General features: G+C 48.0%; 1 protein-coding gene and 1 long non-coding RNA gene across 4 annotated transcripts in view; one reads left to right on the forward strand and one right to left on the reverse strand.

The window, feature by feature from the left end:
- LOC134958670 (uncharacterized) overlaps nucleotides 1-21,024 on the forward strand; it is a 358,801-nt gene extending 337,777 nt beyond the window's left edge. The window contains exon 4 of the long non-coding RNA XR_010187089.1: nucleotides 20,740-21,024. This is a non-coding gene — a long non-coding RNA (uncharacterized LOC134958670). The remainder of the gene's footprint in view (nucleotides 1-20,739) is intronic.
- The window catches only part of CAMKV (CaM kinase like vesicle associated), a 188,152-nt gene that overhangs the window by 108,046 nt on the left and 53,853 nt on the right, over nucleotides 1-26,253 (reverse strand). The gene's annotated exons all lie outside the window — the stretch shown is intronic.

Below are 26,253 nucleotides of genomic sequence, written 5' to 3' on the forward strand. Positions count from 1 at the left end.
GAGTGCGGGTAGCGTGTTACACCTGCTGAGAGTGCGGGTAGCGTGTCACATCTGCTGAGAGTGCGGGTAGCGTGTCACATCTGAGAGTGCGGGTAGCGTGTCACAACTGCCGAGAGTGCGGGCAGCGCGTCACAACTGCTGATAGTGCGGGTAGCGTGTCACATCTGCTGAGAGTGCGGGTAGCGTGTCACATCTGCTGAGAGTGCGGGTAGCGTGTCACATCTGCTGAGAGTGCGGGTAGCGTGTCACATTTGCTGATAGTGCGGGTAGCGGGTCACATCTGCTGAGAGTGCGGGTAGTGTGTCACATCTGCTGAGAGTGCGGGTAGCGTGTCACATCTGCTGAGAGTGCGGGTAGTGTGTCACATCTGCTGAGAGTGCGGGCAGTGTGTCACATCTGCTGAGAGTGCGGGTAGCGTGTCACATCTGCTGAGAGTGCGGGTAGCGTGTCACATCTGCTGAGAGTGCGGGAAGTGTGTCACATCTGCTGAGAGTGCGGGTAGCGTGTCACATCTGCTGAGAGTGCGGGTAGCGGGTCACATCTGCTGATAGTGCGGGTAGCGTGTCACATCTGCTGAGAGTGCGGGTAGTGTGTCACATCTGCTGAGAGTGCGGGTAGCGGGTCACATCTGCTGAGAGTGCGGGCAGTGTGTCACATCTGCTGAGAGTGCGGGCAGCGTGTCACATCTGCTGAGAGTGCGGGTAGCGGGTCACATCTGCTGAGAGTGCGGGCAGTGTGTCACATCTGCTGAGAGTGCGGGCAGTGTGTCACATCTGCTGAGAGTGCGGGCAGTGTGTCACATCTGCTGAGAGTGCGGGTAGCGTGTCACATCTGCTGAGAGTGCGGGTAGCGTGTTACATCTGCTGAGAGTGCGGGTAGCGTGTTACACCTGCTGAGAGTGCGGGCAGCGCGTCACAACTGCTGAGAGTGCGGGTAGCGTGTCACAACTGCCGAGAGTGCAGGCAGCGCGTCACAACTGCTGAGAGTGCGGGTAGCATGTCACATCTCCTGAGAGTGCGGGTAGCGTGTCACAACTACTGAGAGTGCGGGTAGCGTGTCACATCTGCTGAGAGTGCGGGTAGCGTGTCACATCTGCTGAGAGTGCGGGTAGCGTGTCACATCTGCTGAGAGTGCGGGTAGCGTGTCACATCTGCTGAGAGTGCGGGTAGCGTGTAACATCTGAGAGTGCGGGCAGCGTGTTCCCTCGGCAATGGCTGCACACATATGTGGTCAGCAGATCCCGCTGCCACTCAAGCACATCATAGGTACGTGCACCTTTCGGTGCCCCTGTCTCTGAAGATGCTTCTTGATACATTCGCCCGATAGAGCTGCATACTGCAATGCTATTCTGGGTGCTAATATCACGCCCAGATCACATTGCAAATGCAGTTATTAATAAATGGGCTCCTTTATCTGCTGTGCAGATCCAGGCAGCATATAATTGTCCTTCACTATGGTGTATGCTGTCGCCAGGTAGAGCCTCTGTCACACATTACGCCAGGTAGAGCCCGATTTTACACATTATGGCAGGCAGAGCCCAATTTTACACATTATGGCAGGTAAAGCTCTCCTTTACACATTACGGCAGGTAGAGTCCCCTTTTACAGTCCCCATTTACACATTACGGCAGGTAGAGTTCCCTTTTACACATTACGGCAGGTAGAGTCCCCTTTTACACAGTATGGCAGTTAGATGCCCCTTTTACAGAGTATGGCAGGTAGAGGCCCCTTTTGCACAATTTGGCAGGTAGAGTCCCCTTTTATACATTATAGCAGGCAGAGTCCCCTTTTACACATTATGGCAGGCAGAGATCCATTATACATGTTACGGCAGGTACAGTCTCCTTTTACACATTATGGCAGGTAGAGTCCCCTTTTACACATTATGGCACGTATAGTTCCCTTTTACACAGTACGGCAGGTAGAGTCCACTTTTACACATTATGGCACGTATAGTTCCCTTTTACACAGTACGGCAGGTAGAGTCCCCTTTTACACATTACGGCAGGTAGAGTCCCCTTTTACACATTATGGCAGGTAGAGTCCCCTTTTACACATTACGGCAGGTAGAGTTCCCTTTTACACAGTATGGCAGTTAGAGGCCCCTTTTACACAGTATGGCAGGTAGAGGCCCCTTTTACACAATTTGGCAGGTAGAGTCCCCTTTTATACATTATAGCAGGCAGAGTCCCCTTTTACACATTACGGCAGGCAGAGATCCATTATACATGTTACGGCAGGTAGAGTCTCCTTTTACACATTATGGCAGGTAGAGTCCCCTTTTACACATTATGGCACGTATAGTTCCCTTTTACACAGTACGGCAGGTAGAGTCCACTTTTACACATTATGACACGTATAGTTCCCTTTTACACATTACGGCAGGTAGAGTCCCCTTTTACACATTACGGCAGGTAGAGTCCCCTTTTACACATTACGGCAGGTAGAGTCCCCTTTTACACATTACAGCAGGTAGAGTTCCCTTTTACACAGTATGGCAGTTAGAGGCCCCTTTTACACAGTATGGCAGGTAGAGGCCCCTTTTACACAATTTGGCAGGTAGAGTCCCCTTTTATACATTATAGCAGGCAGAGTCCCCTTTTACACATTACGGCAGGCAGAGATCCATTATACATGTTACGGCAGGTAGAGTCTCCTTTTACACATTATGGCAGGTAGAGTCCCCTTTTACACATTATGGCACGTATAGTTCCCTTTTACACAGTACGGCAGGTAGAGTCCACTTTTACACATTATGGCACGTATAGTTCCCTTTTACACAGTACGGCAGGTAGAGTCCCCTTTTACACATTACAGCAGATATACTGTAAGTATTTTTGGAATAGTGGGGCAGATGTATTAAGCCTGGAGATGGCATAAGGAAGTGATAAACCAGTGATAAGTGCAAGGTGATAAACACACCAGCCAATCAGCTCCTAACTGTTAATTTACATATTGGTTTATCACTTCCTTATGCCTTCTTCAGGTTAATACATCTGCCCCAGTATAACTTAGAAGTGCCTCCAGGAAGAGGATCAGTCAATGGGCTGTAGTTATAGGATGCAGCAGCCAGTGGAGGGACTGCGGCAGTCAGAGGTTACAGCAGCTGGCAAGTGCAAGACACACGGGGTACTTCAGATCTGACCGCTGCTGTGTTTTTGCACAGCGGGCGATCAGGTAACTGCGCATGTGTATGGACTGCAATGCCCACATGTGTCGGACAACAACAGTGGGCAGCGACGGGACAGTGCGAAAAATCCTATCGCAAGGGCGTTCGCAAGGTGATCGACATGAAGAGGCCGTTTGTGGGTGGCAACTGAGCGTTTACAGGGAGTGTCCGGAAAAACACAGGTGTGCCCAAGCGTTATCAGGGCGAGTGTGTGACATCAGCTCCGCCTCCGAGCAGCTCGTTCTCATCGCACTGTAGGAGTAAGTCCTGGGTTGCGCACAGACTGCACACAGTGGATGTTCGCAGCTTGGCATACACATTGGATCGCACACTTGCACGCGAATTTACACTCCCCCTGGAGGCGGCGACTATCTGATCGCAGGACAGCAAAATTAGCAGCCCAGCGACCAGACCTGAATCACCCCCACAGCACAAGTGCACAACCCGCTTCTTTACATACATTTTTTTATCAGAGACCCTTTCCCCCCCCCCCCCCCCCCCCGCGGCAGGAGGTGGGTGGCATGAGGCGGGAGGCAGTGAGAGAGCGCGGCCAGCGGCCGTGCGGGTGGTGCTACCAGATGGTGCGTCCAAAGTACAGTTGTGCTGTGTGCAAGGCACCACTGACACACACCTAGTTACAGCCCTGATATTACTGACAAAAGGATGTGAGGAATGGGGCATATTTCATGTACAGTATGGTCAAATACCGCCTCCTTCACGACACTAGACAACGCACCCTTCCTCTATAGCAGGTAGGCCGGGCTGGTCAGCCGTTCATTCCCTTCTTCTTGTTCCTCTACTCTCTCCAGCCACTTCCCAAATCTTCCATTCCCCTTTATGCCACACTGAGACATGAGCACCTACTAAAACTATACACATCCCATTCAACAACGGGGACATTACTGAGGCAGGACTGGGATTACTGTATATAGATGGGACAGCTAGTCAGGGGGAGGGCCATCAATGATTTTACTGTCGATGCTGAATACTTTTGCCATTGATGATGGAGAACCAGACTGTTTCCCACCATCGATGGTATACAACCACCCGACGGTTCTTTTTTTTTTTTTTTTTTTTTCTACATTGCGCCGGGATAAGGAGCATAGCTCTGCCCCCCAACACCCGTGATGTACAGAGATGACCGTCAGTTTGTAAAACCATTGAGGGTCATCTATTGCTTAGTACGCAACCATCGATGGACACCTTCCATATTAACATCGGTGGTGACCCTAGTTTCTATAGTGTCTCCCTCCCCATAAGAACTGGATTTCATCTTTTGGGAGTTTCACTTTCCCTATAACAAAACATCACTCACAGGCTCTATTGGACCAGAGCTGCGACCAAACTATGGACACTTAGGGGGGTATTCAATTGAAGTCGGAAACTGCCGTCTTGTCGTAAAGACGGCAGTTTCTGACTGTTTTAGGTCGTAAGGGGTTCTGACCTATTCAATGCTGCTCCCTTTTTTCCGACAAGTTGGGAAATCCAACTTGTCGGAAACCTGTCGGAAAGCGCCGCCGATCCACCTGTATTATCGGAAGCGCGGCCAAACCCAACAGGTTTTAGCCCTGTTTCTGATGTCAGTCCGACTTAAAAAAAAAGTCATATTGGCATTGTCGGGAACGGGCGAAATCTGTCTGGTTTAGCCAGGCATTGAATACTCACATGTTGGATCCGGAATTGAATACACCCCATATTCCAGAACATAAATCCACTCCCCTCTACTTGCATGAATAAGTAAGTCTGACATTCAGAGGGGCTGTGGACCCTAATAAACCCCCGGCCTGGTCTGTGCGCCATACATTCCTATACAAACTCATTGTCATTGGTCTGTGTTATCTGCCATGGCCTAACATAAATGGCAGCTGCCAATCAGCTGCAGGAGGGATGTGTTCTATCACTGACTCGGTCCGGTTTCCTCCCACAATCCAAAAATATACCGGTAGGTTAAATGGCTCCCAACAGAAATTATTCTGTGTGTGTATGCAGGGCTACCATGATAAATTATGGGTCCCAGGACTGACAAAATAGAAAGGCCCCTCCCTCCCCCCCAAAAAATATTCTGCCGCACTGCTCCACCCCTATGTGATGTCATACAATGTGACGTTACATACTGTAAAGGCGGAGTGTTGCAGAACTACAGGAACGGTTTACAGAGAGCTGATGCACAAATAAGACTTGTTCTAAGTAGTCCTACTTGTGCATCAGATTCACAGACTGGTGCAGCTCTACAGGTATTGGTGGTGGGAGCCAGGGGTGGGCCCCCCTCTCTGTAAGGGCCTGGAACACCAGTCCCCCCCTGAGGGCTACCCTGAGAGCTTGTGCGGCCCATAGAGGGAAACCATCTCTAAAGCTTCTGGCTGTTATTTAATAGTTGTTTCCTCAGTAAACGACATCCACTCACATGAGAATGGCATGAATTATATATGAATTTACTGGTTTAATAATAATGTTTTGTGTATAAGCCATGAAGAATGCAGTAACTACGGGAGCAGAACATTTTTTTTGTGGATTAAGCGGTAATAGCGTTATTATGTTACAATGTAGCAATGTTATGTCGCTGTCAGGTAAGGTTAGTGAATTACCTGCATGTTACTTTGGAGGCTCACAGAACATCAGTCGAGTAATGCTGTATATACAGCTGTGTCCCCTTACATCTTTGGGCGAGATGCGAATGCATCGCGGGACAAAGATAGCGGCACGGCGTGGCGTTCACACACCCGCTCTAAAACCAAATGTACTCCGATGCAGTCGCAGGCAGCAGGACTAGGAAGCTCCTGCGTACGGAGGGGGACCCAGCGGCACTATACGGGATCGGGATGTTATGATCCTGCTACCTGTCGTTATAACAGGGCGGCAATCGCACATCTGACAGGTCTGGTGGCAGTGCACAGAACGCCATGCCGCTGTTTTGAGCCAATATGTGCGTGGATACATCTGTATAATAAAGATGTGCAGGTTCACATTTTCCAGGTTCTTACGGCCTTATTCAGGTGTCTTAGCAAACCCCCCCAAAAAAACACAACTGGGTAACACCATGCTGCACTGCAGGTGGGGAAGATGTAACATGTGCAGAGAGAGTTAGATTTGGGTGTAAGGTGTGTTCAAACTGAAATCTAAATTGCAGTGTAAAAATAAAACAGCCAGTATTTACCCTGCACAGAAACAATATAACCCACCCAAATGTAACTCTCTTTGCACATGTTACATCTGCCCCACCTGCACTGCACATGTTACATCTGCCCCACCTGCACAGAAACAATATAACCCACCCTCTTATTAACACTCATGAGCTTTTTATTTATCTTTGTACATTGACAATAACATCCACAACCTGTCACCATAAAAAAATTCACAAACGTCCAACTGTATTTCTCTCTCTCTCCTGCCTATATTTTCTGGTGACATTTAACTAATTCTGGTCCCCAACCACTTGCCCTGGTCACATTCACTTGATTTGCAGCAATATATAAATATCATGTCTCCCATCACCCCCAAATCACTAAAGTGTATATGCACGCTATGTTTGTACAAATTAACATCCATCCATAACCTCTTCATCTCTAACATCTGTAGCACTGTCACATGGGGGGTCATTCCGAGTTGTTCGCTAGCAGATTTTAGCAGCATTGCACACGCTAGGCCGCCGCCCTCTGGGAGTGTATCTTCGCTTAGCAGAATTGCGAACAAAAGATTAGCAGAATTGCGAATAGAAAATTCTTAGCAGTTTCTGAGTAGCTCGAGACTTACTCCTACACTGCGATCAGCTCAGCCCGTTTCGTTCCTGGTTTGACATCACAAACACGCCCTGCGTTCGGCCAGCCACTCCCCCGTTTCTCCAGACACTCCCGCGTTTTATCCTGGCACGCCTGCGTTTTTCCGCACACTCCCAGAAAACGGTCAGTTTCTGCCCAGAAACACCCACTTCCTGTCAATCACACTCCGATCACTTCAACGATTAAAATTCTTCGTTCGGACGTGAGTAAATCTAAGTTTTGTGCTAAAATACTTAATCGCTCCATTGCGAAAATCGGCAACGAGTGAACAACTCGGAATGACCCCCATAGTCTCCACTTCTTACACACCTCCCGGCCTGGTAACTGTAAAGGAGGTGGGGTTTGAATATTATTACCCCAATCTTTCACATGCACAGTTCTTCCACAGGTTCCATCACTAATATTCACATTATTTGAAGTATATTCTGTCAGAATTCCCATTTCTCTCTGCGTGTTGCAGCTATATATCGCCCACTTGTGCAGTTTCGGAAAGATTTTTCTGCCTGGCTCCCTCCCTTCTATCCTCTGATATCTCCACCATCATTATGGGTGATTTCAATATCGCTATTAATAGTCCAAAATCTGTTTCTCATGCCTCCAAACTCCTCTCTCTAACCTCCTCCCTCAGCCTCTCCCAATGGACTGACCCCTCTACTCATCAGGAGGGCTACTGCCTTGATCTTATATTCACCAGCCTATGCTGAGTTTCTGAATTCACTAACACTCCTTTCCCTCTCTCAGATCACAACCTCATCACCTGCATGCTATTCTCCATAACTTCAATCTCACTGTCACTGAAGTCCTCTAATCCTCCTCAAACCCGCAGAAATATTAATGCTATTCATTTTCAAGAACTTTCCAGCTCTCTGCAACAACTACCTGAACTAAAAATAGTCCTTGATGAGGTGGCTCCAGCTACCCATCACACTCCACCTAGGCCTAGATGTCAACCATGGCAATTTAAATTAACAAGACACCTACAAAAACTCACGTAAAGCGAAACATCAGTGGCATAAATCTCATGTTCCATGTGACTTCTTCACATATAAGACTGTCTACCACTCTTATCATAATGCTCTGGACACTGCCAAACAAACATATTTCCAAACTCTCATCTCTACTCAAGCTTCTAACCTCAAGCAACTTTTTAATACATTTAAATCACTTCTCAATGCTCCATCCCCCAGTCCGCAAGCCACTATCAGTGCGCAAGATCTTCTTACTTCATGGACAAGATTGATAAGATACATGAAATGGTATGCTCTTCCTCAGCCAGTGATCTGCTCAATTCTCTACCTGAACCCTCTGGCACTTTCTCTTCAATTGATTCCACAAATGAAGATGAAGTATCAACACTCTTCTCATCCTGCTACTCTACCACTTCTCCTCTTGATCCTATACCCTCACAAATTAATAAAGATCTGTCTCCTGTGCTCATCCCAACCTTAACTAACATCTGTAATCTCTCTCTGTCTACTGGGATCTTTCCTTCTCTGTACAAGCATGCAGTGATTACTCCTATTCTGTAAAAACAAAATTCTGACCCTAACTCTCTCTCAAACTACCATCCCATCTCTCAGCTCCCATGCCTCTCCAAGCTACTTGAGAGACTTGCCTACACTCGCCTCACACACATTAATTCACACAATTTATTTGACCCACTTCAGTCAGGATTTCATTCTCAACACTCCACAAAGAGAGCACTGACTAAAGTAGTGAATGATCTAGTCACTGCAAAGTCTAAATGCCATTACTCACTAATTCTTCTAGATCTCTCTGCTGCTTTTGACACTGTTGACCACTCTCGTCTCATGCAAACACTACAATCCCTAGGTCTTCAGCACACAGCCCTTTCTTGGTTTTCTTCCTACCTATTGTAAAATGAGTACTGGAAAATAGGACTCGCTAGGTAGGTTTTCCAGTGAAACACAGTGCCTGGAAACACAGGTGCATACAAAAATATGTCCAAACATAAAAGTAAATATCTTAGCACTCCCCGTGCTCAATAGTCATTCTGCTGCAACGACCTGCAGCCACCATTCACCATGCTCTCCTGGCACAGCCAATGTCCACGGTCCCTGGTGCTACAAACTACAGCCTACTCTCTGGTCTCTAACTGGCATCAGTCCAATGTGCAGTGGGTGTAGGGGAGTTTTAAACCTCTCTCCAGCTTCTGAGTTCCTGCCGGCTCTGGGTGAGCTGGAAACCCCAGACTTCTATTTTTCCACTTGGAGCTGTGCAATCCAGAAAGCCTGGAGTTCCAAATTACTAATGCAGGTGCAGAATGTGCAGGTCTTGTTTTCCTTTCTTGAAGGGAGCTGAGCCCACAGAAATGTGAGCAATTGTGATGAGACACAAGCCCTCTCACCACACTATCTAATTGCTCTTTCAGTGTCCTCTTCTCTGATTCCACCTCCTCTTCGCTACCTCTCTCAGTTGGAGTACTGCAGGGCTCAGTCTTAGGTCCTCTGCTTTTCTCAGTCTATACCACATCTCTTGGCAAACTACTCAGCTCTTTTGGATTTCATCATCATCTGTACACGGATTATACCCAAACCTATCTATCCTCCCCTGATTTGTCACCATCCGTATTGATCCGTGTCACTGAATGCCTCTCTGCTGTTTCATCTTGGATGACATCTCGCCACCTCAAACTTATTATTTCCAAAACAGAATTAATTATTTTTCCACCGGCCAATAGTAGTTACCAACATGATATCTCTATCACTGTTGAGAACTGCTTCGTATACCACCATCTAAATCTTTGTGTTCCAGCAATCTGACATACTGTAGCTGGTCGGTTCTGCACTTCATAGTAAGTACTAAACCACCTTATCTCTCTTATTCTGCATTAAGAAGCGTTATATTTAGCCTCCTAGCTTCCCACCCAGCCTTCTACGCTCCACTCTTGTGGTAATCCCTAGTCTGGACCCACAAACCAATCCAAGCCTGACACCCCACAAACCCACTGCCTAGGTGTTATGCTTGACTGTGAACTGTCACTGTCCAAATCATGTTACATACATCTAAAAAACATATCAAATACGATCATACCTTACACAAGACACTGCTAAACTCTAATCCACGCTCTCATCATCTCCCGCATTGATTATTGTAACAGTCTCCTGACCGGTCTTCCCAAACATAGGCTCTCACCACTACAATCCATTCTGACTGCAGCTGCGAGGCTAATCTTCCTCGCTAGACGTTCATCATCTGCAGATCCGCTCTGTCAGCCCTCCATTGGTTACCTGTATTCTACCGTATTCAATATAAAATACTTTTACTGACATACAAGGCCATTAACCAAACTGCACCAACATACATCTCTTCACTCATCTCAAAATATCTCCCTACCCGACCTCTCCGATCTGCACAAGATCTACGTCTCTCATCCACACTCAGTATTTGCTCCCATTCAAGATTACAGGACTTTCTGTGGAATGCCCTCCCACGCACAATAACACTCTCCTCTAGTCTCCAAACCTTCAAGCGGTCCCTGAAAACTCACCTATTCAGGCAACTTATCAAATTCCATAACCGCCCACATAACCTTCATAAGCTTTCCTATCCAATTATATCCCCACTGTACAGTCCACACATATCCGCACATTGGCCCTCATTCCGAGTTGATCGGTCGCAAGGCGAATTTAGTAGAGTTACACACGCTAAGCCGCCGCCTACTGGGAGTGTATCTTAGCATCTTAAAATTGCGACCGATGTATTCGCAATATTGCGATCACAAACTACTTAGCAGTTTTAGAGTAGCTCCACACTTACTCTGCCTGTGCGATCAGTTCAGTGCTTGTCGTTCCTGGTTTGACGTCACAAACACACCCAGCGTTCGCCCAACCACTCCCCCGTTTCTCCGGCCACTCCTGCGTTTTTTCCGGAAACGGTAGCGTTTTCAGCCACACGCCCATAAAACGCCGTGTTTCCGCCCAGTAACACCCATTTCCTGTCAATCACATTACGATCGCCGGAGCGATGAAAAAGCCGTGAGTAAAAATACTTTCTTCATAGCAAAGATACTTGGCGCAGTCGCAGTGCGAATATTGCGCATGCGCACTAAGCGGAATTTCACTGCGATGCGATGAAAAATACAGAGCGAACGACTCGGAATGAGGGCCTTTATTCACATCACGTACTCCCGACGAACATCACTGTGTGACCATATCATGCAGGCCACCAAGAACCTCTGCAATCTGGCTGGGCCATTATGCAATAGATAGCACCTGTCCTTGGGTATCAATGCCTATTTCCCTATAAAGTGTAAGCTTGTGAGCAGGGCCCTCCTACCTCTGTGTCTGTCTGTTATTATTAATGTTATTACCCAGTCTTGTTTTATCATTGTTGTTTCCAATTGCCCTATATAAGAAACGTAACAAATAATAAATAAAAATAAATCATATATAACACAGTATATCTGTACCAAAGGAAAGGGGAGGGGGGGGGGGGGGAGGGGGGGGGAGTCCCAGCACCTGTAATCCCCCCCGGCTCTCCCTGTACATGTGACACCGTAGCAGCATTACTGTATGAAGCCGCTGCTGTTTGTTAGCATTTTCAGTTTCTGTAACAAATCGCGCTAGTGATTTGCTACGTTTACAGGACTCAGCGCGTCTCAGGAGACGGTCATTTGCTTCATGCTCTATTTGGAAACCTCAGATTTGTAAAGATAGTGGGTTTGTGCTTACAATCAGGACACACATGCATATATTATCAGTCTCCTCCAGCCGGGAGCTCGGGCCCCTAGTGCTGGACAGTATCCGCCTGATTCATGTTTGTACCCAGATGCAATAGCGATTCTCCCGGCTACGGAACTGCTGATGTTAGTAAGTGACGCTGCCGCCCAGGAATGAAAAGAAAGACCGGTGATAGAGGCGGCTCAGTGCTGCAGTGCATGCGGTGATAGAGGCGGCTCAGTGCTGCGGTGTATGCGGTGATAGAGGCGGCTCAGTGCTGCGGTGCATGCGGTGATAGAGGCGGCTCAGTGCTGCAGTGCATGCGGTGATAGAGGCGGCTCAGTGCTGCAGTGCATGCGGTGATAGAGGCGGCTCAGTGCTGCAGTGCATGCGGTGATAGAGGCGGCTCAGTGCTGCGGTGCATGCGGTGATAGAGGCGGCTCAGTGCTGCGGTGATAGAGGCGGCTCAGTGCTGCGGTGATAGAGGCGGCTCAGTGCTGCGGTGCATGCGGTGATAGAGGCGGCTCAGTGCTGCAGTGCATGCGGTGATAGAGGCGGCTCAGTGCTGCAGTGCATGCGGTGATAGAGGCGGCTCAGTGCTGCGGTGCATGCGGTGATAGAGGCGGCTCAGTGCTGCGGTGCATGCGGTGATAGAGGCGGCTCAGTGCTGCGGTGCATGCGGTGATAGAGGCGGCTCAGTGCTGCGGTGATAGAGGCAGCTCAGTACTGCGGTGATAGAGGCGGCTCAGTGCTGCGGTGCATGCAGTGATAGAGGCGGCTCAGTACTGCGGTGATAGAGGCGGCTCAGTGCTGCGGTGATAGAGGCGGCTCAGTGCTGCGGTGCATGCGGTGATAGAGGCGGCTCAGTGCTGCGGTGCTGTAAGTTCTGTGTCATATACCAGTCTCTCCGGGTTCTAGGTCTGTCATGTCCTCATCACACATAGGCAGGGAAGTGCGGAATTGATGGAGCAACTTACAGACACAGAGGGGACACTAAAGTCTCCAAATCATATGCATGAGAATGGGGAACACAAGACAGATGGGATAGTATCTGCCCTTCCCCCACACGCATGCGGCTAAATGCAAGGACTGGGCCACAACCATTGGTTGCACCATTGCCATGCTAGGTGCAGATGCCCCGGCAGAGATTTGCCTCCAATGTGCGTGATTATGGGGCACATTTGTCAAAAATCACATTCCCAGTGTGAGCCGGGCACAACGGTAGTGCTCGTGATGACATTGCAGGAGGCGGTATTACTGGCGCCATGTATTAACCAGCACACGGGCCAGTCCCTGTCATGTGCTCAATTTGCTGCACAGTGGTCATTTCCAGCGCAACCCTCCGCCAGCTAACTATGCGGCGTGTAGCCCATAGGCTGCAGAGGGCTATATTCAGGTGGAGGCCAGTCTCCGAAATGCTTTGCACTCCAGAAGTTGGTAAATACGGCAGCATCGCATCCCCCCTAGAAACCCGTGCCGGTGGGAATGTATCGGAGATATGTGCCGCAGTCCCCCTGTGATACAGTTGGAGGAACCTAAATATTTGTGGTTAAGCCCCGAAAACGTGTTCTGGAATTTAGCTGTGAATATTTATTGATACATGGTCCCCAGAGTCTACGTTATGCATCGCGCCATAAGAAGTACAGTCTCCGTGTGTCTGAGTAGCCGCCCAGCGCTGTTCCTCTACACTTCTGATACTGCGCATTTCTCCCGTCACTGCGCCTGCCTGCGTACACCTTGTGACGATGGACCAAACACAGTTTTATGGATGTGTCTGCCTTGGTTGACCTGGCTCCATTCATTCTACTGTCTCTGGCCGGCTCTGTCTCCTGTACTCTGCCCGTGGAAAAAGAGGGGGAGGGGGGAATTGGGCGGCTGATGTGCTTAAGTATATAAGTGATAGGCATAAGATATATAAGGGGTGGGTAGGGTATTGATAGTATATTTGTTCCTCACAGGTCCTACATTGCTTGATGGATCTTGGCCAGACCTGGTACACACTCTTCATTATCCAATTGAAAATACTGAGTGTAAACCAAAGTAATCAGCTCCTTTCAGGGCCACATATATTATATATAAAATTCATTGCTCTGTTTGTCCATTCATGCTTTTGGACACCCCTGCACCTATTAGCAGTGCCGTAACTAGCCATTTTAGCGCTGTGTGCAAGAAACGACAGTGGCGCGCCCCCCCCCATGTAAGACAGGGGCAGTGCGCGCCGCAGACGCGTGAAAAAATTATAGGGGCGTGGCTTCACGGGGAAGGGGCGTGGCCACAAAATAACAGCAATTCATACTACGGTGCACAGTAGTCTACATTATTCAAATTACGCTGCACAGTAGCGCCACTACACCAGGTAGAGCCCCTTTTATACATTACAGCAGACAGCGTCCCCCTTTTTACACATTACGGCAGCCAGTCCCCCTTTTTACACATTGCGGCAGCCAGGCACCCTTTTTACACATTGCGGCAGCCAGACCCCATTTTTACACATTGCGGCAGCCAGGACTCCATTTTACACATTACGGCAGCCAGGACCCCCCCCCTTTTTACACATTGCGGCAGCCAGACCCCCTTTTTACACATTGCGGCAGCCAGGACTCCATTTTACACATTGCGGCAGCCAGGACCCCATTTTACACATTGCGGCAGCCAGGACCCCCCCTTTTTACACATTACGGCAGCCAGTCCCCCTTTTTACACATTGCGGCAGCCAGGACCCCTTTTTACACATTGCGGCAGCCAGGACCCCATTTTACACATTACGGCAGCCAGGACCCCCCCCTTTTTACACATTGCGGCAGCCAGACCCCCTTTTTACACATTGCGGCAGCCAGGACTCCATTTTACACATTACGGCAGCCAGTCCCCCTTTTTACACATTGCGGCAGCCAGGACCCCTTTTTACACATTGCGGCAGCCAGGACCCCATTTTACACATTGCGGCAGCCAGGACCCCCCCTTTTTACACATTACGGCAGCCAGTCCCCCTTTTTACACATTGCGGCAGCCAGGACCCCATTTTACACATTGCGGCAGCCAGTCCCCCTTTTTACACATTGCGGCAGCCAGGACCCCATTTTACACATTGCGGCAGCAAGGACCCCTTTTTACACATTGCGGCAACCAGACCCCCTTTTTATACATTGCGGCAGCCAGGACCCCTTTTTACACATTGCGGCAGCCAGGACCCCATTTTACACATTGCGGCAGCCAGTCCCCCTTTTTACACATTGCGGCAGCCAGGACCCCTTTTTACACATTGCGGCAGCCAGGCCCCCTTTTTACACATTGCGGCAGCCAGACCCCCTTTTTATACATTGCGGCAGCCAGGACCCCTTTTTACACATTGCGGCAGACGGTGTCCCCCTGAGAGAGAGAGAGAGAGAGAGAGAAAGAGAGAGAGAAAGAGAGAGAGAGAGAGGGGGGGGGGGAATATACTTACCTTCTCCCCGCTGACAGGCTCCTCGTGCAGCTCCCTCGGTGCAGGCTGTGTGAGGTGAGAAGGAGGAGGAGGGAGGGGGAGCAGGAAGCCGCCGCAGCGCTATTTGATTGGTAGTAAGCGCCGCTGCAGCATCCCCCTCTCCTTCTGTATTGGTTGCCTGGCGCTGCTGTGGATGCTGGGATGAAGGAACCGCATCCCAGCATCCATAGCAGCGCCGGGCAGCCAATACAGAAGGAGAGGGGGATGCTGCAGCGGCGCTTACTACCAATCAAATAGCGCTGCTGCGGCTCCCTGCTCCCCCTCCCTCCTCCTCCTTGAACCCGGCGCTGGTCTCTCTCCTCCAGCACGGCGCACACAGAGGCGGCATGTAATGAGTCAATTTGACTCATTACATGCCGCTGGCCGTTGCGCCCCCAGGGCAACTGCGCTGTGTGCCAAGCCCCCTTGGCACACACGTAGTTACGGCCCTGCCTATTAGGATGCAACCAATGTGAGGTGGTCCATTTGTATCCTGGCCAGGTTTTAGAAGGGTTAAGGTCCAGGTTGGACCTCACAGAATGCACTGGGCAAAACTTTGACCCAGGGAGCCTGTTCTGGGCCTTCTACTGGATGGATTTGGAAGAAAACTTCACAAAGCGGAACATTGGATCCCAGAAGACATACTAGAGGATTGGGGTCCCGGTTAGACCGCCCGTTGGTGTACACCGTGCAGAACTTTGGCTCTGGGTGCGTGTTCTGGGCCTTCCACTGGATGGATTTGGAAGAAAACTTCACAAAGCGAAACATTGGATCCCAGAAGACATACTAGAGGATTGGGGTCCCGGTCGGACAACCCGTTGGTGTACACCGTGCAGAACTTTGGCTCTGGGTGCGTGTTCTGGGCCTTCCACTGGATGGATTTGGAAGAAAACTTCACAAAGCGAAACATTGGATCCCAGAAGACATACTAGAGGATTGGGGTCCCGGTCGGACAACCCGTTGGTGTACACCGTGCAGAACTTTGGCTCTGGGAGCGTGTTCTGGGCCTTCCACTGGATGGATTTGGAAGAAAACTTCACAAAGCGGAACATTGGATCCCAGAAGACATACTAGAGGATTGGGGTCCCGGTCAGACCGCCCGTTGGTGTACACTGGGCAGAACTTTGGCTCTGGCAGCGTGTTCTGGGCCTTCCACTGGATGGATTTGGAAGAAAACTTTACAAAGTGGAACACTGAATTAATTGGATCATTGCTACCGGACGACACCCCAAAAACGACACTGGGCAGCCACCCTATGGGTGTGTTGGAAGAGCTACTAAGCTACTATTTTTAATGCTGACAGTTTTATCCAACTCAATGATAACGTAATAACTGGAAGATTGAAAGCCAGGCAACGCCGTGTACTTCAACTAATATATACTGTATATATTTTTTATTGTGACAAAGAGCTGTGTAGTGGAAGCATGTGTATCTGCACTGGGGGCATATCTGGCACTGTGGGGGCATGTGTATCTGCACTGGGGCATATCTGGCACTGTGGGGGCATGTGTATCTCACTGGGGGCATATCTGGCACTGTGGGGGCATGTGTATCTCACTGGGGGCATATCTGGCACTGTGGGGGCATGTGTATCTGCACTGGGGGCATATCTGACACTATGAGGACATGTGTATCTGCACTGGGGGCATATCTGGCACTGGGGGGACATGTGTATCTCACTGGGGGCATATCTGGCACTGTGGGGACATGTGTATCTGCACTGGGGGCATATCTGGCACTGTGGGGGCATGTGTATCTGTCACTGTGGAGGGGGGTTATATGTATCTGGCAGTGTGGAGACACCCATTTTTTGGCATTTTTATATGTATGTGGCACTGTACTGGGGCATTATATGTATTTGGCACTGTACAACATGACTAAAAATGGGGTTATGACACAAGGTCATACTCCTACAAATGTCATACCAAAAGGTGCACGCACAAAAATGGGGTGTGGCTTTGTGAAAACTAGTCCACGCCCCCATTTTTGTGCGCATGATAGTGGCTCTTGCCCTTTACTATGGATCTTTTCTGGCTCTTTGCCTTTGACTGGTTGGCCTCCCCTGAGTTACATGCTCAGCTGAAGCAGGCTGCGGGGGTGAGGTGCAGTACAGGTAAGACACACATTTTCTATCTTCTGAGAATATCAAAGTAAGTGGGCCCTCTCCTGGGGTAGATGGGCACTTCCAAACACACACAGCAGCCAGGAAACGGCACACCAGTTCAGGGTTTTTGTGCTGTCTAGCCGTAGCTTGCTTTATTGCAGTACAGAAATCATAAAATATAAATCCTAGCTCATATGGGCTCTGCGGGTTCTCTCTCTCAAATGATGGTAGGACCTAATGCCCCCTACCACAAATATTGGCATATGCACAGTACTCACGTTCAGTAAATCACAGTGTCTCATAACAAGCCTGCTGCCTGTTCCTCTAGGTAATGAGACCCTGAGAAAAGCCCTGGCACACCTTATATCAGCCTCTTACAGGTGCAATTATCAATTAGCCTACTCTCAGACTGAAGGCCTGAAATTGACCTAAAGCATAGAGCCCACCTATCTCTCCATCCATACCCCCAGGAACTGTTAACCGGCTTTTACTAAAGTGCCAAAATCGGCAATCTGCAGAAACAGACATTTTCCTGGGGGTTTAAATCATATAGGTCAGAAACCTGGAACAAACCTATATACACAGGATGTACAGGTGAATTGGTTGGAGAAATTATCCACGCAGCTGGATCAGTATAAAAAGGACTTAATTAAATTTAAACGTGACAAGAAGCGATTGGTCCAACAGGATTATGATCAAAATCGGGTATATGTATGGTTAACAAATCCAGCTCCCCGTAATCAACAGAAGCCGTTCCATCACAACCGGAGAGCAAGGGCCCGTTTTACAGACTATGAGGGATCAAGCACCTCTATTAGCGACAATGATCCACAACTGGCAAGCACTTCACAGCAAGAGCGCCCTTTAGGGGCAATTACCCGAGCTGCTGTTGGCAGGCCACCAAAAGGACGCGGCGAGGGGGCCAAAGAAAAAGGCAGAACAAAAACCAAGACACGCAAGTAAGAGAAGTGGTTTTTAATTTATCTAAAACCTCACTATCTCAGTTAGAATATAAGGTCCTTGCTAAAGGGCTCTCTTTTATACCTACTGTTCACCATGATCCCTTTCAGTGGAAGGTTGAGTCGTTTAAGTTCAATAGGACATTGAAATTGCGTGAACACTTTAAGACCCAAACAACTACAGTGTTCAACACTGACACGGACATTCCCAGGCAGCTTAAAAAACTGCAACCTAAATCAAGATTTGAACCCATCTCTAATAGTCCATCGATCAGAACTTTTTCACGATTAATGGACAATCTTGGTAACAAATGTAATCAGCATATAAAAGGTTGTAACAATATGACAGGCCCTGAACGGCAGGCACTTAAAAATCTTCAGTCTCGTACTGACATAGTTATTAGAAGCGCCGATAAGGGCGGAGCCATAGTCGTTCAGGACCTATCAGATTACATTTCAGAATGTGAAAGACAGTTGTCAGATGTCAATGTATATGAGAGATTGATGAGAGATCCTACTATGGATTATAAAAGTGAATTGGACAGTGTGCTAACTAGGGCTGTAGATAAAACATGGATTTCTAATGAATTATCTATTGCTTTAAAAACCTCTTATCCAATGGTGCCCATGTTTTACACACTGCCCAAGTTACATAAAAATAGTGAGAAACCCCCTGGCAGACCGATTATATCGGCCAGGGGATCCCTATTCCAGCCAGTCTCAGTATATTTAGATGCCCTACTGAATCCATGTGTACAACAATCATTGTCTTATCTCAAAGATACAAACGATCTTCTTGCTCGTCTGGATAGCTTGGGTGAATTGGCACCTAACACAGTTTTCTGTAGTGCTGATGTCGTTGGGCTATATACATGCATTCCCCATGATTTGGGTATATCAGCGGTTGCATCACTTATTACAGATAATCCTTATTATGTTGGCCCCCCAGTGGAATTTTTTCTGGAATTACTACTTTTGGTGTTGACCAGGAATTATTTCTTATTTAATGGAAATTTCTATTTACAGCGTCTTGGCTGTGCGATGGGGTCGAATGTGGCCCCGTCGTACGCCAACGCCTTCATGTGTTGTGTGGAGAAACCCCTGTTATTAACTAATCCTTTCAGTCATTACATCATTATGTACGTTAGATTCATAGATGATTTGTTAATCATATGGGGTGGACCAATGGAATGTTTGAGGAATCTTCTTGATGGTCATAATGCATCTTCTAGTGTTGTAAAATTCACGTATGATATGAGTTTGTCAACTGTAAATTTCTTGGATGTATGTATTACACATACTGACAATCAATTATCTACATCATTATACGTTAAAGATACAGATCGCAACACTATCCTTAAATCGGATAGCTTCCATCCCCCCTCATTAAAATATGGTTTACAATATTCCCAGATGCTCAGGGTGCGTCGCATTACAAGTGATCCCTCTAAGATTGATGGAGCATTGGATGATATGGTATCAAAGTTTGAGCAAAGGGGTTATGATTACAAGAGGTTATTGGCCACCAAACAAAGGGTCCTTGAGATTCCTAGAGAAACATCTTTAATAAGTAAGACTGAGATTGATAATGGGGTACAAAAGATTCCCTGGGTCAATAGATTCACTGAAGCAAGTAACAACACTAAAAGGGAAATCAAGAAATTCTGGCCTATTATCAATACTGATAAAGATCTTCCAGGTCTACTTAACACTAGAATAATGCCTGCATATTCTAGAGGTAAAAATCTAAAGGACTTGCTGGTAAAAGTTGATGTAACAGAGCTTGTGAAGGCCAAACCTAAACAACACTTTCTGTCACGTAAACCTGGATGCTTCAGATGCACTGGCTGTGTCACCTGTCGCTCTATGTTAGTGGGTGATTATATCTCATACCCAAGATCGGGTAAAAAATACACTATTAACTTCCCCCTTACCTGTACGTCAAGATTTGTAATATATGTACTGTCTTGCCCATGTGGATTGTACTACGTGGGCAAGACAGAATGCCAATTTAAAGAGAGGATGGCCAACCATCGGTCGGCCATTAGGGCAGCCTTGGAATCAGGATCTAGTGACCAACCCATGGCCCGCCATTGTGCGCAGCAATTGCATAGCATTGCGAGTATTAGGAGTAGGCTTATAGATCATGTACCGGCATCAATTAGGGGTGGAAACAGGGGCAAGAAATTGCTCCAATTGGAGTGTCGTTGGATCTTTAGACTGGACACATTGGCCCCTAAAGGCCTAAATGAACAACATGGGCTACATAGCTTTTTATAGATCTTTATTGCATATAGAATATATTTTTGTATTTATTATGTATCATTTAGACTACTAAATGAAGGATTCAGCACCCAATCAATGCCGTGATTAACATGATCGTATGTGTTTATTTACATGCCACATTGATTAATTCTTTATTCTTGGGAAAATTTATAATATTGCGTCCCATAGTTTGTTTATTTGTTTTTATTATGAACTGATATTCATGTTTTCACTACATGTTTTTTTAAAACTTGTCTGTATTTAGGTTTTGTTGAATACACTAATGTTTGTTTAAACACGTTTTGTTATATTGGTTGCCTAGGTAACCGATTCTGATGCTTGATCTCTGTCTCTCTGTGGGCGCTCCTTGATGACGTCATCCACTGTGCGGCAGCTGATGAGCGGAACGGCTCGTGGCGGCGGCTAACAGTTTGGCGTTTGTCAAGGTGAGTGACCCACAGGTGAGATGATTAATGTATTGCACATGTGTGGGGGAGGTCTTCACTGTGGTATAAAATGTATGTTCTGTATGTGATTCACATCCCTGACGACGGGCGGAGGCCCGAAACAATTGTTGGATGTTGCTCCAATAAACATTTACACTGTTTGATACAAGTCTCCTGAGTGCCGCCAGATTCTTCCTTCTATATATATATATATATATATATACATACATACACATATACACACACACACACATATATTTTAAAATTGAAGTTTTCGCTCATTGAGGGGCCTAAATAATATTTGTAGGATATTCCTAAAAACACCCATTTTTGGGGGCGTACCCTAAAAATATAATGTATCCCCTCAATGTTTCAAGGAGGATTGCAACTGCAAAAGCATCCCCCGCATTAGTAGTAGGATTGAAGTGAGGGGAGTTATTGATGGGCACTAGTGAGGGAGACAAAAGTGCTGTACATGGCGGGTCGCTAAGGGGGAGAAATCAACAGTATTTTTTTAAGGCGGAAAGACCACGCCTCCTTGGATTTGGCCACACCCCCAGTATTTCAACTCCGCTCTCTGCGTCCCTGACCCCGCCCCCCTATTTAGGGCTGCTTCCAGAAATTTCCCGGGCTGCTATTTCATCCCAATCCTCTCTTGTCCAAAAGTATATTTGCATAATGTGAAGGAGTTAAGTGTGGGAAGTTATGTCCTGATCTGGCAGGTCCACGGATGCCTTCACTGGTGACACCCTGATTTGGTGGCTTCCCTTTATTATAATATGGTGTTTGAGCGCTAAATGTTAAAAAAGGGAAAGAGGGACCTGTAATAAAAGAAATTAGTTATTTTTTATATAAATGATTTTTGTTTACCGCTCTCTTAAGAGCATTTGGTGTTGATGGCGTTGTAGCCAGTCTGATGTTGCCTAAATGTCCCTACCTGGTGTTTTCCGTGAGACTTCCTTGCCTTGGCGGCTGTTAGCGGCTTTCATTCTCTCTGACCGCTGCGTCCAGCGGGAGAGCGGGGAGCCGGCTGATGACGTCACTCGGCGGGCGTTTGGTCTCTCGGATGGCGGCGGCTGTTCCTCCTGATAGCACCACTATTGACCAACGCGTTTCGTGTGTTCAACACACTTTATCAAGGGGCAAACTGAAGGTTTATATTCTGTCTGCCGTGTCCCTGTGAAGTAGTTTAAAGTGTCTCCTTTGATGATTGTGGAAAAGCAAAACATCACATTCAGTTCTCAGTCCCAGCAAGTTCCTTTATGGCAGATCGCAGCTGGGTTATACTTTAATCCATTCATTTTTTAACATTTAGCGCTCAAACACCATATTATAATTAACGGTTCTTTACCCTAATTGAGCTGCTGTACATAAAAAAGCGCAGGTTACATTTTTTAACTAAGGGTTCCCTTTATTGACAATTGCTCAATCACGTGCTGTATCCTGCTGTTCCTCCCACTAATGGTTCCCTCACTTTCTCTAGGGGGGCACAATCACCCTGGAAACGTTACACTCATACGAATGTTATTGGACCATGGTGGTCATTCCGAGTTGATCGCTCGATAGCAGTTTTTAGCAGCCGTGGAAACGCTAAGCCGCCTCCCACTGGGAGTGTATTTTAGCTTAGCAGAAGTGCGAACGAAAGGATCGCAGAGCGGCTTCAAAATAATTTTGTGTAGTTTCAGAGTAATTTCAGACCTACTCAGCGCTTGCGATGACTTCAGACTATTCAGTTCCTGTTTTGACGTCACGAACACGCCCTGCGTTCGCCCAGCCACGCCTGCGTTTTTCCTGGCACGCCTGCGTTTTTCCTGGCACGCCTGCGTTTTTCCGAACACTCCCTGAAAACGGTCAGTTGACACCCAGAAACGCCCACTTCATGTCGATCACTTTGCGGCCAGCAGTGCGACTGAAAAGCTTCGCTAGACCTTGTGTGAAACTACATCGGTTGTTGTAATAGTACGACGCGCGTGTGCATTGCGCCGCATGCGCAGAAGTGCCAATTTTTTGCCTGATCGCTGCGCAGAGAACGAAAACAGCTAGCGATCAACTCGGAATAACCCCCCATGGGTCTTCAACCTGTAGCCCTCCAGCTGTTGTGGAACTGCACATCCCAGCTTGCCCTGCTCAGTTTTAGCATGCCTTAATAGCAAAACTGTGGCAGGGCATGCTGGGATGTGCAGTTCCACAGCAGCTGTGGACTGCAGGTTGAAGACTCGTGCTATAGACTTTGGAAACGCATTATCTCGGAACTCTCTTTTGTTATATATAACACACGCACACTCACACTCACACTTGGCCTGGCTGTGGAGACTTGTACAGCACCCAGTGTCCAGCAGCACCGCACTACAGTGGAGCATCTCTAAATAAAACTACAGCTCCCAGCATCCCTTGCTTCAGGGACCTGTAGTTTTATTTAAAGATGCTCCACCATGTAGCGCTGTGCCACCGGACACCTGCGCTACGCCAGGAGCCAGGACACCGGCGCTAACCCCCTGTTCTCAGCGCTGTCCCCGAAGCAGCAGGGGACAGTGCCGCCAGAGCACATACTGTCTTGTGGGATCGTGAAGCAATCCCACAAGACTGTGCATGGAGGAGCTCCTCGGCGGCCACTGTAAGTAACAGCTGAGCTGCTGGAGGGAGACTTCTCTGAAGGGGCCCCTAATGTGTGGGGGCCCCCGGGACGGCCGCCCCTGTTGCCCCTAGCTTAATCCGGCTCTGCATATGTGTTGGCTTCTGCTTGGATGATCTTTTCCAGTGGTTGTATCTGTGTATTATAGTGCGCGTTATGGGCCTAATTTAGCATGAGTTGTAGTTTTGCGAACAATCACAAAACTACAATTCCTTCCACTAACATGCGGGGTTCCGCCCAGCACAGGGCAAGGCCTCGCCGCATGCCAAGTCCTTCCCCCTCGCTACACAACCAAGCGCTCGCATCTTTAGCGTAGCTCCCTGCTAGGCTGCGCAGGCAGTCACCGGGCCGCCATGTTTTGGGTTACAGCAGCTGCATGTGACGTCACACAGCCGCCGCGGGCCACCCCGCAAATGCTCCGGACACGTCTCCATTGTCCAGACTGCACCCCCAACGCTGCGTTGACGCACAGAAAACGCTGTGATGCTGCCCCGTCACCGCCCCCTGCTGACACTTAGACAGCGATCGCAATAAGTCCTCGCACTTGTGACATCGGTGTGCGCGCATGCAGAGAAGTGCGGAAATCGCTGACTAGCGATTTATGCACTTCAGCGTGTCGTGCTGAATCGGCCCCTATGCTAATACAAAGTATTGTGTCAGTCATTGCGGTGATCAGAAGGTGAAGACTGTGCAAGCCGGATACTACAGTCAACAGATCAAGTGAAGAAGCAGCTGATTATGGGGGGTCATTCCGAGTTGATCGCTCGCTAGCTGCTTTTAGCAGCCGTGCAAACGCTCTGCCGCCCACTGGGAGTGTATTTTAGCTTAGCAGAAATGCGAAAGAAAGGATCGCAGAGCGGCGGCAAAGATTTTTTTGTGCAGTTTCAGAGTATCTCAATACCTACTCAGCGCTTGCAATCACTTCAGACTGTTCAGTTCCGGTTTTGACGTCGCAAACACGCCCTGCGTTCGCCCATCCACGCCTGCGTTTTTCCTGGCACGCCTGCGTTTTTTCGAACACTCCCTGAAAACGGTCAGTTGAAACCCAGAAACGCCCACTTCCTGTCAATCACTCTGCGGTCTGCAGTGTGACTGAAAAGATTTGCTAGACCCTGTGTGAAACTACATCGGCTGTTGTAAAAGTACATCGCGCATGCGCATTGCGCCGCATATGCATGCGCATAAGTTTTTTGTCTCATTGCTGCACAGCGAACGAATGCAGCTAGCGATCAACTCGGAATGACCACCTATATCCAAGTAAAACATGTTGAGAGCTGAACACGGCCCAGGTCCAACATGTAATCTGTATCATTCCCAATCTGTGCACCATCTATATCAGATGTCTAGAGACTGTGGTATGTACATTTCATATAAAGCTGATAAAACCCAGCCAAAAAATGAGTTCAGTCTACAAGGGCAGCATTATCATGCAGACGCTCCAGTTATATACTGCCTGGGGCACAATACGGAATAATATCTCATGAATTTGTAGGAAAGTTGCTGACAGGATAAATGGAGCTAAGCAGAGACGGTGTCAGCTGAGGTGGGCGACGGAGGGGCGAGTTAGCCTATTACTGCCCAGTCTCGCTGACGCTCTGACTGCACCACCTATATCTTCCTATAGGTGGAACACATGTCACAACACACACGTCACAATAGTTGCTTGCTGTGGACTGATATTAGAATTCAAGTTTTGAATGTGAAACTTTTAGTTCTGTTAGTATGTGAGCTGGCTGATACCAGGACGGAGCTCTCAGCTCTGTGACAATGAGTCTAATTCAGACCTGATCGCTCGCTAGCGGTTTTTTGCAGCGCTGCGATCAGGTCAGAACTGCGCATGTGTACGTAATGCAATGTGCAGACCCGTCGCACGAGAACAAAGCAATTAATTACTCTGCAATGGGTTTGTGCGAAGAATACATTCGCACGTGCGATCGCAAGATGATTGACAGGAAGAAGGCATTTGTGGGAGGCTACTGACCGTTTTCTGGGAGTGTCTGGAAAAATGCAGGCATGTCCAAGCATTTGAAGGGCGGGTCTCTGATGTCAGTTCCGAGACCGGACAGGCTGATGTGATCGCATCGGCTGAGCTACTCAGAAATTGCACAAAATGTTTTTGTACCACTCGGCTGCACATGCGATCGCACATTTATACAGCTAAAATACACTCCCCTATGGACGGCGACTATGCGAACGCAGGACTGCCAAAAAAGCCTAGCGAGTGAACAGGTCTGAATTAGGCCCAGTATTTCTCTAAGTCAGTACAGTAATCTCATTGCTGCTATTGCAGCATTTATATTATATATATTACATTATAGATGGTCTGATATGAGTTGGGATTGTGCAAAGTGATGGTAACAGTTTGTATTTAACCCTTACACCCAATATGAGGTTATAATGAGTGTGTAATCCTGTCTCCTTCCACTGCGGCTTCTGGAAGACACCCAAGTGGCGGGATGTGGCGTCATCTGCTTCTCTCTGCTGGGTTTTGCCTGCAGATCCCCAGGAAGAAGTAAAGCAATGTGACAGCGCACTTTACACATTGCCGTTTACCTGAGGACAAGTACGAGCGGCACTTAGCACTGTAACCCCTCTATACACGCTCAGCGCATAAAGCAAGGAGCAGCTCTGCATGCAGCCTGCGGCTCTGTATCTGAGGAGAGAATGATACAAGGCATGCAGAGGGTGGGCACAGCGCATAGACACAAACACCAGCACGTGGCACAGATCATGTGAGCATCATGCAGTGCATGTACAG

This window comes from Pseudophryne corroboree, chromosome 9 (assembly GCF_028390025.1).
Source record: "Pseudophryne corroboree isolate aPseCor3 chromosome 9, aPseCor3.hap2, whole genome shotgun sequence".
NCBI classification, from domain to species: Eukaryota; Metazoa; Chordata; class Amphibia; order Anura; family Myobatrachidae; genus Pseudophryne; species Pseudophryne corroboree.